At 40.3% G+C, this 11,339-nt stretch overlaps 1 protein-coding gene across 1 annotated transcript in view; it reads right to left on the minus strand.

Annotated features, from left to right (window-relative positions):
• Nucleotides 1-11,339, minus strand: part of IRS2 (insulin receptor substrate 2) — a 30,964-nt gene that overhangs the window by 14,450 nt on the left and 5,175 nt on the right. The window lies entirely within an intron of this gene.

An 11,339-nucleotide genomic window follows, 5' to 3' on the forward strand; every position in this document is an offset into this window, starting at 1 on the left:
TATCCTTTACTATTGCTCAAATGGATGAAGTAGTTTTGAGACAGTCTATATGTAATAATTGTCATCTTTGTAATGAAAACATGCAGAAATTTAATGGTTTGAATAAATTTAAAAATTAAAGGGAGATCTCACCATTTTTGCCATCGTCCTTTCTGCCTCCAACTTTCTACCTTTCTCAAACACCCCATAAGTAAAGTTCCTTTTATGTTGTTGTTGTTGTTGTGCCTAAAAGAACTGTAAAAGGTGGCAAAAGCTGAGAATGACACAAGACTCATCTGTGACCAATTCTCCCATCAGCCTCACGGGTGGGTGACTTGGAGCTCTCCAACCCAATGGGACTTCCTTCTTTCTCCTCCACTGGCCACCACCATGGTGGGCAGGGGGGCCAAGAGTGGGAAGCAGCTCTTTGAGCCGGGGGGGGCTGTGGTTGGCAGGAAGGGAGGGGGCTTTCCTGGACAGGCCAGGGATGCCTGTACAAAGAATGAGATCAATACTCTTAACGCAGGCTTCGGAGCCGCCTACGAAAAGGAGCCAAGAAACCTAACCATGGGGAAGTTTCTGGAATACTACCGTGTATGACAGAGACTGAGCACAGAATGAAATACCAGGAGAGTATGGCCACAAGGCCACCGAACAGCTCAGGGCAAGCTAACATCTAGGAATCGGGAGAGGAGCAGAATCAAAGCTACTATTTTTCAGAGAAGAAAACTCACAACCAGCACCTCATCTGATGCACCCCAGGCTCGCGCAGGGGTGAAGCGGTGAAACATCTGAGTGGTCCCAGCTGTGAATGGGACCAGTACTGTGAATGTTCCAGCAAGGACATCCACAATTGCAGCAGTGACATCCCATGAAACATGCCATTATCTGTGCTCAGCCAAGATTGCCTACAGGGTGGACACTTAGGAAAAGGATCAGAGGGGCTGCCCAGAAAATGGCGCATGGTGGGATGCTGCCAAGTTGACTCTGAAGGCACCTAGGGGACAGAGGCCCGGCTTCACACTTCTTCTGCATCTCCCAGGACATCTACTCTTGTGCTGACACACGCTGAACTCTCAATACATTGATTGGCTTAAAATATCAACTACGTTCCGCCTTTAGGAAATGGCTGAAGACCCAGTGAATTCTAAACAGTCCAGCTGACCTGGACAGACCAAGACTCACACAGATGAATGCGTATCACCCAGACTTGTTCTAAGAACTTAATTAAATGCTCCCTGCTGGGAAAACTTGGACATGTTATTGCAGTGGTTGTTTCATCTGGAACTAGGACCACTGATAAGCTAAGCTGCAAATAATAGTAAGATTGCAAACTGAACCAAGGTGTGTCCTTTCTACTGGACCACTGAAACTTTCATCTATCCCCAAACACCAAAATGCCCTTATATGTGGAAGCTACAAAACCTTTAGGAGAAAATTATCATTTAAAAAACTTGTCAAAACAAATAATCTCAACAATGTCTGCAAATTCATTGATGCTTACATCTAAAGGGGTTTTGTGTAGCATTTGTATCTGGTATTTTCATACAGTTCAATATTAAAGTTCCAATATTTTCTCTTTTGCTTTCTCAGCCAGCTAAATTAAAGTTAGTTTTCTGAAACTGACTGCAATTAAAATAAATTTACAATCCTGGATTTATAATACATTAAAAGAGAAAAAGAGATTTGGTACTTTTGCAACTAATACATTTTGCTAAAGCACACCCAAATATACTTTCAGTTCAACTATACACTTAGTAGATGTCTACTTGGCAACATAACAAAAGTTATTTGTACAAGTCTCCGCACACTCATCTGACATATAGAACTGGAAGAGGGCATGGGTAGCTCACGGATTTGTTTTCTGTTTCATTTGCAGATGTGAAATGTTACTGTAGGTCGCTTTTACGCAGGAAGACAATAAAAAGTGAATATCTACTATCATACCAAATAGTTTTATGGTATACCAAATATTTTACTCCATAAAACTGAAGCAAAGCACTTTAGTAATTTATTTTTTAAAAATGCACCCAAGGTGTGGGGTAAAAAACTGACCACAAGACTCTACTTTTCCAGGAATTTCTGCCATCTGGGAAGTTCAGAAACCCTGCAATGTCCACAGTAAACTAGGGTCCCAGTACCTCCATTTCTGACCTCTTCAAACAAACACAGTCTCTGCTCAATACACTCCAATCCATGACTTGCTTAATCCTGCTTATTGCCTGGAGTTTCTAAAGGATTATGTGCATGGTTTTTAAATTTAGTAAGGAAATTCTGGCCTATTTCCAAAACTTTTCTCCCTACTTCACAATTCCCCTTACTTATCCACCCATCTGAGTATGGGAAGTCCCGAACAAAGGAGGGCAGAGAGGCCCACCTGGCATGCGCTGGGCCCGGGCAGCGCCGGGCAGTCATGGGTGAGGGCGGCCACTGAGATGCTGGGATGAGGGGCGGCTTCTACCGAAGACCTGGGAATTCAAGGGATCAGATGGTCTCTGGCTTCAGTCCCTATTTTCGGTGGCTTCACAGCACAGAGCAGTGCAGATAGGTATATGCTCTTCCCAGGTCCTCTGCAGAGGGCAAAAGTTCCCATTGTCACCAAACCTCGCTGGGGAAAGGGCTTCTGGCCTATTCATGAAGACCCCCAGACCACACGCCTGGATCAGTTTTCCTGACTAAATTGGTGGGTGCTCAACAAACCCATCACTGCAACACAGGGTGCTGGGAATGTGGCTTTCTTCTTAACCTGGAAGGGGGTCCGTAAGTCCATTCGCCCTGATAGCAAAACTGCTTTCCTGCTTTGCTCATTCAACCAGGTCTCCAATCTCACCTGCTGTCTGGTGAGTCACGGGGCTCACCGCTGGGGGTGCTGGCCACGAAGGAGGTACTCTCCCCTGATGCTGAGGGGCCTGACAGCTCACACAAACCAAACACTGCACTGCCCACAAGAGTTCCAGGCCACAGGTTTGCCTATTATGTGTTTTAAAGTGTGAATATCTTAAGAATTTTTATGTGTTTGCTAAAGTGTTTCTTTCTGCTTTTGAAAGTGAGGTTATAGTCACGTCTTTAGAAAGACAGCAGCTTCTGTGAAATTAAATTTGTATGAAAACTATTTATCTTCATATAAAAATCCAGCTAAATGATTTTTTTCCCTGAGAATTATAAAAAAGAAACAATAAACAACAAAGGCTGTTAAAAATAAAAAGGCACTGACGAAATACTCAAAACCCCAGAAGATAACCACCTAGCAATGACTGACTAGTTACTTATTGGTCCTTAGGCAGATTCTAAATTGGTTAGTTTTCAAATAAACTCATTAAATAAGTTAATGACTCATTTCTTAGCAAAATGTTAATGGACTTATCCATAATGGGGAATATATGATATTTCACTTATAGAACAAGCGCCTGTCTTAGAGACACAGAGAGCAGTGACTGAACGCACCCACTGACTCATCAATCACTGTGTCACCTCCCCCCGCAGGCTGAACCTGTTACACAGAGCAAAGACTTCAATTCTGCTAGATAATGTAGGCCTTTTTCACTCATCCCAATAACTTTGTTTCCTTTTCTTTAACAAAGTGAATACATGACCGAAAACATTTGTCAAATCTTCTCCCCGCTCAGTAAACACTGTCCACATAGTCATGAAGAGCCATATTTCTCTGATTTATAACACGTTTCCTCATTTAGGAATTCAGCATTCTCTATTTCTGGCTTTCAGGGTATCTTTTAGTCTATGGATGAAGAAAGTTACTAAAATGTTCCAAAGTAAAAAGACTAATATCATTTCTACAAATACTACGTTGTTCTAAAGAGCATAGGCTGTATCCTGGGAGAAAGTTATTCATCAGGATACAAAGAACCAACTGAGATGTGTCATTGTTTGTATCACATTCCCCTATTCTTTCTTGATGATATCTACAAACAACTCTACCACTAATTAAATCAGTGACCTTGACTAAGACTCCCGACCTCACACAGCCTGTTTTCACAACTTAAGTAAGTTACATTCTATCAACAGTTCTCAACTCTTCCTTCTCAGAACACCCTTGCATATTTTTTTCTTATTGTCACCACCTAAGTTGCAAGAGTTTTAATGTATTTGATGGTGGTGGTGGGGAGGTATCTTACCAAGTATCATAAACTGTTTGCTTTACTAAGATGTAATCAAAGACAGCGAGAGGAATCTAAGTTTTCCACTTTGTCGACACATCTAGAGGTCCAGGAAGCATGACTGGAGTCCCCAGAACAGATCCATCACCAACTTAACAGTCAACTCTAAAATTCACTAGCAACATGACAGCCTTGAAAATAGCATCAAATACTAAACTCTCCAAACTGGTGGATGTAAAAACTGATTAAAATAAATAGAGGGCTTTCCTACCAGTCTTCCTCCTCAATTGTCCCCATTTTTCTTTGAATTGATACCAAGTGGAAGAAAAAGGGGTGGGGGGTAAGTAACTATCACTCCAGCAAAATATTAACTTGAAGGCAAGGGTCTAGAATAAAATCCTAATGTAATTATTGCATATGAGCTTCCCGAGCAGACAATACGACATTCGAGAACTGGGCTAGGGATACTAAGATATTATGAGGTTGAACCGCACACTCCTTCTCCTTTTAGCTCAGAGATCTCGGGCAAGTCATCTGGCCTCTCCACACTGTAGGTTCTCAATTCCAAAGAATGGGGTTCATGGTGGTTCTGCCTATGCCATAGGATTTTTTGGAATAGGGTACAATATTGTATATAGGAAAATGTCTTACCACTATAAAGGGAATAAAAACACCTTTTGAATTTTACACAACTCTTTTAACCCCAAGAGGATAATAGCAGACAGTTATCTGTCCATATTGATCAGAATAATGGTACATTGTCATTGCATTCAACTTCAATAACATTCTTTCAAAATCTTCAGTTGCCAGTTGTCTGCCAAGTTATGGGATTATCTGTTACACTTACACTTTGGAGGCCAAAGATTGACTTATTTAAGTCCATAGAATGCACAGAGAAAGCACTATATCACAGTCTTAAATATTAAAGATTAAGCATTAATACTATGCAAAAGAATGAGTCTTTTTTTTTTGGAGACAGAATTTCACTCTTTGTTGCTCAGGCTGGAGTACAGTGGTGCGATCTCGGCTCATTGCAACCTCTGCCTCCCAGGCTCAAGCGATTCTCCTGTCTCAGCCTCCCGAGTAGCTGGGACTACAGGTGCATGCCACCATGCCTGGCTAATTTTTGTATTTTTAGTAGAGACAGGGTTAAACCATGTTAGCCAGGCTGGTCTTGAACTCCCAACCTCAGGTGATCCGCCTGCCTCGGCCTCCCAAAGTGCTGGGATTACACGCATGAGCCACCACGCCCATCCAAGAATGACTCATTCTTAACATAAACATAAGTATTTTAAGGTAACAAAATCACACAGTATAACAGGATTGTAAAGTAACAAAATCACATAGTATAATGAACTATATCATAGTATCTGCTTTTATGCATTGAAAACAATTGAAATTTCATACCACACCATAATAACGGACTCAAGTATTTGTACTAACTGTATAGGGGTAAAGTAACAGTAGACTAAGCTTAAGTTATAAAGTTTCAACACGAACAAAAAACACATCATTAATACTTGAATTTCGGTTATGGAGAAAAATATCACATTGAGCCTCCCAGAGCATCACTGAATGAGATATTATGGAACCACACATACACACATACACACACACACACACACACACACACACACACACCAGCCCCAAATATTTATTTCTGGAAAACCCAATACTCTTTAAAATGAATATTAAAAGATCCAGCATTAGGCTGGGTGCGGTGCCTCACGCCTGTAATCCCAGCACTTTGGGAGGCCAAGGAGGGCGGATCACGAGGTCAGGAGATTGAGATCATCCTGGCTGACACAGTGAAACCCTGTCTCTACTAAAAATACAAAAAGTTAGCAGGGCGTGGTGGCACGCGCCTGTAGTCCCAGCTACTCAGGAGGCAGAGGCAGGAGAATAGCTTGAACCCGGAGGTGGAGGTTGCAGTAAGCTGAGATCACGCCACTGCACTCCAGACTGAGTGACAGAGCGAGACTGTCTCAAAAAAAAAAAAAAAAAAAAAAAAAAAATCCAGCATTTACAAGGTGCAATGCATGTGATCACTTATCTTTAAAAAATATATTGTGGGTCAAAATATTGTATCAAATATTCCAAATTTCAATAAAAACACAGTAAGCAAGGAATATTTTATAAACCCTGTGTATATAGATATCATATAAGACATAAGAAAACTGGACAAAGTTTCCAAGGTTTCACCTCTACCCACTCAAGTTTTACAGTGTCTTTGGACACATAAAAGTGACTCTATACAAACTTAGTATTTTTCTAGTCTAATAGAAAATTAATCCGAACCACCAAATTGACTATTTTATCATTTGTAAACATGTAACCTGTAAGTTTTAATCCAATCTATTTCGGAATTCTTATGTAACGAATTCACTTAAGTAATAAAGCTATAACACACAGAAGCATCGTGCATTATTTGCACCTACAGAGCAAAATGCTGGCACACAATATAGACTCCAACTCTCTCTATACTAATCTTCACCTATGCATTTTATTTTAGCACCCACTTCATGTTAGTCTCTGTAGCTATCTTGAAAGAAACTAAAATAAATAGCAATCATCAACCTCATCATCTCCTCCATGCCAAATGATGACTTTACTACTTTTCTTCAGAAAAGTCTAGCACTGAACTCTGTCTACAATAATCTACCTTAAGTGAGTCAGAATAACCACTGCAATCTGGAAGAACCCACTCAAACTAAATATAGAAACAGTGTCCCTGTCTAAACTTGGACAGCATTATTTTCACAAAAACCATGATCTGACAGTTAGTATGTTTATAACCAATACTTTTGGACATTCAGAAAATTTTGTCTTCATTTGTTCATTAAAATGCCAACACTAAAATGTTTTGTTCATCTTGTATAGAAATATACATTCTGCTCTCATCCATACTAGAGAAATTAAACAGAGAATCCACCTGCATTACAGCTGTCCAAATGCAGGACAGGGTGGCACAGCACTTTGCTTCACCCAGTGTTTTCCTCACTCTACTTGGCAATGCAGATAAAAGAATAAAGTTACATTTTCCCTTAAGTTTATAAGGTGAAATGGGAACACTTAATTCTGTGCTACTCCCCCTAGAAAAAACCCAAAACAAACAAACAAACAAAAACCCTTTCTACTTGCCAAATCTGATACCAAAATTAACTAGCTCTTGGAACTATGCTTCTGAAGAAAATGCATTAGTGGGAATTTTAACAGAAAACCCATTATACTCATGCTGTTACTAAAACTTTTGCAAGTTCTTCTCTTCAGAAAAAAAAGCCTCATTTTTAATACTGATACTTCTAAAGAAAATAAAATATCAATTCTCTACTAAGATTCCTTTTGGGGGGGTAGAAACACAAAATAATCACACATTTTCCTACTATGTTTGATAAGCACAGTGCTACCATCAAAACTGCAGGAATGACCATCCTAATTAAATCAACCCCAAAGAATGAAAGCTCAGACTAAACAAGGAGTAGTCAAACAACCGCAGTGTTCTGTTTTTCCTTCAATGCATTCAGCATTAAGAGGCGATTTTTAAAATGTATATTCGAATTATACATTTTCATCTTGTCAACATCTCTTAATACATAAACAAGTCATAAAAGGTAGTCAGAAGTTCAGTCTTAATATAGTTTCAGGATTACCATACTGTTTTCCCTAATTGTTACTTTACTATGTAATTCAGAACACCACTTTGTTACAATCTGTTCATAAATATCTATGAACAGATCTTAAATTAAACAAAGGGGGAAAACAATAGCTCTTGGGAGCCTGGAGTGGAACTAGCAATGAAGCAGTAAAGGTAAGCAATTTTCAAGGTGCTGGTTCCATTTTCAGACTACACTGTTACTGTTTGTTTCAATGTAAGAGTACCCATTTACAAAAGTGTCTTTTCTGAATACATGCATGGTTTCAAAGTAGTAAGTATCAACAATTGGATTTATTAGCATCTTCCTTTAGAAGAGCTTAAAACACTCTTGATGTTTATGATCTCATTTGCCTTCCAGCAGCCTTGTGACACAGAAAGGGGAGGGTTATAATTACCCCCATTTTACAGACAGGGAAAGTGAGAAGGAAGGATTAAGTGGCTCGCCCATAGACACACAATGACTCATTAAGATCAGCAACTAGAAACCTGGTTTCCTGATTCCTGGTTTAGTGTTCCACATACTATGCTTCCTTCTATGAAGTACTATTTTTGTAAAGGTTTCTCTTTCAATAAAGGAAACAGAACAAGTCACGTGACTTTCATTCACGAAAGCCCGTGTGTGTTTTCATTAGCACCTTAGTTGTCTGCTCCTGCGAAGAGGGCAGCAGCAGTGCGTGCCATTATCTTCTTATGGCCAGAGCCAGCCAACTAAAGCAAACCAGCGCCCGCCACAGCAAACAGAAAGCTTGTGTGGTTTGTCAATCATCTCACTGGATTTCTGAATTTAGGAAAATTCTCTTCTTTACAACTTCAAAAGGCAAAACTTTTCAACATAAATCGTGATTTTATTGTCCCTTTGGAAACATGTCTCTTACCATTCTTTCACCGTAGGATAAGAATTGATAGTCCTTGTATCCAACAAAACTTAAATATGGATACTTTCAGTGGTAATTCTGATCTAATCTGTTTTATACATACATACATATATATATATATATATATATGTGCCAATTTTAGAATAAAATCCCTAAAATCACTAAAGAGGAACACTAAAACAGCATATTTTATGGCATTCATCAATCTACTATCCTAACACAAAAACATAAAAAGTTAATTGTAAAAATCAGTTTTAAAGCGCAGGAAATTCAGTAGCGTATTTCCAATTCCCAAACAACAAAACCTAACAAATTGGTTGGAGTTTCCACATGCATACACACCAAAAACACATGATAAGTAACTTTAACTTGCCCTAAAATAAGATGCATAATTTAGAGTTTGCTCTGGACTAATAAAAACAGAGGTACCTGAGATACACGTTTTAATTGGCTCTTGCATTGAAACCCCATCCCCATTCACAATTCTATTGTGAACAACTGCCAGACATGGCTGGAACCTTACCTCTCTGCTATCACTTATGCAAATGCCAAACATTACCCAAGTAACCCCAAATTATTCTGCATCAGCATCACTAATGAGGTCTTCCCAGGCAGAACAGGAGGAGCTCAGGGTGGAAACACAGGCCACTTTTAAGAGCTAGGGAGGGCAGGGGGCCGCCTAGTAAGTGCTTTCTCTACTTGTCTTCAAAGAAATGCTTTGCGAGTCTGCCTTCTACAAATCATTGCCTTAAAGGACACTTATCTACTGTGAACTCTGTATTTATGAGCATCACAAATAAATTTCTAGTGCATGTGTGAGTTAAATAAAAGTGGATATTCATCCCAAGTTCCTAAATGCTTCCTTTCTGTCTCAACAGACCACAACTTTGGTGCTACGTGGCCTAAGGTGACACTAGTCTTTCCTATTCTGCTGTTCTCTGTGTTCAACTTACTTTACTAGAAACCCAGTGGGGCAGATATTTCCTTTTTTAAAATGTGATTTGGCATGGTGGACTGACTGCAGTTGTCCATTTTGATTTAAAAGAGTCCTTTTACATCTTAGAAGAGGGTTCATCATGATACCCACACAAACTTCGGAAAAACAGCAGCCCTAATGATCTCTCATCTTTGTTCAGTAGCCATAGAACGCAGCTTCTGTGTGGACTTCACAATAGAGAATCCTATGGCTGAAAGGAATTTTATGTTGGTGGGAAATCTTAAACGAAAGCTCAATCCAGTCTCTAAATAAACTTATCTCTTAGAGTTCAACATTTTCACTAGCCTGAAAAGGGCACTGTCTCCTATTTGGACCCCAATTCTGAATGTATCAGCTTCATCAGAAAGGCCTTGAGTCCCTCCAGGCCTGTAGGCACAAATTCCAGCTTATGGCCCCTGCTATGGCAGAGCCCACTGCTGAGGCCCCACCTCCACCCACTCCAGGTTTGTCCCACTGGCTCCACTGAAAGCAGGAAAAGGTGTTATGTTCTTAGGCTGTTTTCTGATTAGAATCAGATTCCGGCAAGATGTAGTTTACTTTCATGTTCACACTAGCATATACCCATTTGTGCAGACCATAAATATGTGTGTGTTTCTCTCCTCAATTATACTGCTGCTGTGTTTATAATGGTCTGTGTCTTAAAGGCAGCTAATCCTTCAACTTTCTGACACACTAGCAATAGTGTATAAGTAACTCCAACCAAAGTGACCTTCAGCTGAGAATCACTGTTCATGGGACACATTCTGGCGACTTCCAATGATTTAATTGGATGCTGAAGCACCACACTCCTGATAATAATTCTCTGTGACTCTTTTCATCTTCTAGTCTACGGTTTTAATAAAGGAAAGAGCTTTTCTCTGTTACACTGGAATAACAGGGTATTCACCCCACAGCTATAATTTTAAATCCCATGGACCAACAGTCCTAAGTATACTATAAAACAGATACTAGATTTGGATAGCACTAAACTGGTCTATTTAAGAACAAAAGGCTGCGAATCCCCAGCCCACCTTGATCCTCATCTTATGACCCTTGAAGATTGTTTACACCTTAGGCTCACATCTAGTCCACCATCCAAATTTTACTATATGTTTCACTGTTCCCATAAAGCCTCTATCCTGCTAGGAACCCCACAAAGAAAACAGCTACGAAATTAAATAAAGTCTCCCGATTTGAACATTCACCTTTCCCTTTCATCTCCCCCACCCAAACACCATTCAAAGTTTAGACAACCAGAATGCACCACCAGCTGCAAAGTCAGCCCAGCTCTGTCTCCTCACGGATATTTGATGAGAACGCGAAGAACAATACCAGCACCCTCCTATCCAATTGTTCTTGAAAAGACCTGTGTTTTTTTGTCTTTCCCTGTTTTCTCCAAAGCACTGATTGTAAATCCTGGCTGCACATTCAAATCATCTGGACAGGTCTGAAAAACACCCATCCCTGCCTCCTAGACATCTCATGTTTCACTTCAATGTGTCTTGGCATGAGGCCCAATAGGTAATTTTTGAATCCTCCCCAGGTGAGTCTCACCTGGGGCAGGGTCCTCAGAGGGTGGTCCCCTGGCCAGCAGCATCGTCATTATGTGGAGACTCACTAGAAATGCGCAGCCCGGGCCGCGCCCCAAAGCTACAGCATCGGAAACTGCGGGGTTAACACAGGCCAGAGATCCATGTTTCAGCAAAGCCCGCCAGGTAATTCCCACATATGCTCAAGTT

This window comes from Macaca mulatta, chromosome 17 (genome assembly GCF_049350105.2).
Source record: "Macaca mulatta isolate MMU2019108-1 chromosome 17, T2T-MMU8v2.0, whole genome shotgun sequence".
NCBI lineage: Eukaryota > Metazoa > Chordata > Mammalia > Primates > Cercopithecidae > Macaca > Macaca mulatta.